The following is a 2219-nucleotide window of genomic DNA, read 5'->3' as shown; positions in this document are numbered from 1 at the left end:
TACCCGCTGTCGATAGCAGCGCGCGTACGATTGGTTTGAGAACTAAATATAATCATAATCGTACGCGGCCGTCTACTTCCCATAGACCTTTTCATTTAAGAAAACGACATTGCGTAAGCGCTAAGGATATATAGCACTTCCATGTGAGTTTCGGTCAACTTTGACTGAAACTTATGTGGGAATAGTAAATATTTACGAAAAAAACTATTTCGAACAATTGGAAGTTAAAAAACTCCCCAAAAAATAAATGTCGAATAAACCAGGAGAAAATCCATTCAAAGAAAAAAGATTGGTGCGCACAAGAGGTGCTGTTTTGGAAAGTGCAAAAGTGACAGTCGGTCCAAGTCCTACTTGGAACGTACTTATTATTTTATTATATTTCCAGAACCCTGTTTAATATATCGAAAGGGTGACATTCCCGATGGTTCACTTAAAAAGCATATTAAAAATTGCGCGAAATGCAGTAAAAGTGATATGTGGGTGAGGTTATGTGCGCGCAGAGACGAGTATTTTTCAAACATGAAGGATGTAAACAAGGATACTTACATTTGGTCATTGCATTCTATAAATTTTAACTTATTTTCATTACAAATAGTTTATGAAGATTTAATCAGATCGAGGCGTCCTAACGATAGGATGCCAACGCACGCGATCGACTAGATGATACTTAACCAATAATATAAACAATAAAAAGCTAACCAAGAAGTAAACACTAGAAAGTTTTAGATCGCGCAATCGAACAAGATGAAGCTAGAAGTTGGCCAAAACTAGAAGATGCTCGCTCGCTCCATCAAAACATTAAAGTGCTAACTCGGGCGAGCAAAACATGAAGGTGCTACTTCTCGCTTATAATCTAAACGCGAAAAGTGACAACCTTCATGCTTTGCTCGCCCGAGATAGAACTTTCATGATTTGAAGAAGCGAGTGAGCACCTTTTAGTTTTGGTCAACTTCTAGCCTCATCTTGCTCAATTACGCGATCAAGACTTTCTAGCGCTAACTTCTCGGTTAGTTTTTTATTGTTTTAATTTTTGGTCAAGTACCGTCAAGTCGTGTCGCGTACGTTAGCATCCTACCGTTAGAACGCCTCGAGATGTTCAAAGTTCTTTAAATACTGATCGTCTTTCGAAAGGAAGTATTTTTCGATTATTTATACTCGAACTGCAGTTTACTAAAAAAAAAGTCATGATATTATTCACATCTATTTATAGTTGTTCAACTCAACACGTTTTTTATCAAAAATGTTCAAATTCAAACCCTGTGGATTATTAATTCTTTCAAGTCTTCCAAACCTGCATTTTCAAATTCTTTACTTTGCAAATTCACGCTTTAAAATAAATTATTATGTAATATTGTATATTATATAATAATAATAATAAACATTTCTAAAAATGCTTAATTGAGTTTATTGTAGATTATCGTGCGAAACGACATTCGTAATATTTTAAGTGATTAGATGTATTTTTTTCCTCGAAATTTGTAAAATTCCAAGTCAAAAAATGAATTTACTGACATTTCTCGTCTGTTACAAAAAATTTCCACCCTCCCCGTGAAGCGGTCACCCTGATCTAAAAAGTACTGTATAAAAACATGAATGAAAAATATTTTCACTTCTTTAAGTTTCACATATTTATTGCAAACAATTTTTTCACCATTTTCTATTCATATTTCTTTTATTGTATGAATTTTTAGAGAAAAATGTTCAAACTAAAAAAAATTGAATTTGCATTTATTTAAGTAATTTGAAAGCTAGGTGAATTTCAAAACTGACAACCCACTTATAATGATAGATATCAATTCATTTTCAACTGCATTTCTTTGAAAATGCTTTATCAACCATTTTTTTATTTTGTAATGATTAAAATTATTTCACTTTTATGCAAAACACTATTTTTTCACTGTTGATACGCAGTGTAAACATAAACTGCATTCCATATACCGGTCAATAAGTTGCTGCTTTTTCCTTTGGTACATTGTTTTCTGCATTTTAACCACCTTTTTAACTGACAAATGGTATTTTTTCCCACCTTTTTATGCAACAATTTAGCACCTGGCACATCATTTTCATTCAATCTTACATTAAAATTAGGTAGGATAGTGTATATTTTACCAAAAATATGACCTAAATTTTTAGATGCCCGCTAAGTGTCATGGCGGCGCCTAAGCTTCCGCTCTTAAATGAAAAGGACAATTGCGTTGACCGCCCCTGGGGTACACTGA

This window comes from Belonocnema kinseyi, chromosome 10 (assembly GCF_010883055.1).
Source record: "Belonocnema kinseyi isolate 2016_QV_RU_SX_M_011 chromosome 10, B_treatae_v1, whole genome shotgun sequence".
NCBI classification, from domain to species: Eukaryota; Metazoa; Arthropoda; class Insecta; order Hymenoptera; family Cynipidae; genus Belonocnema; species Belonocnema kinseyi.
Note: the sequence above shows the minus strand (reverse complement) of the source record.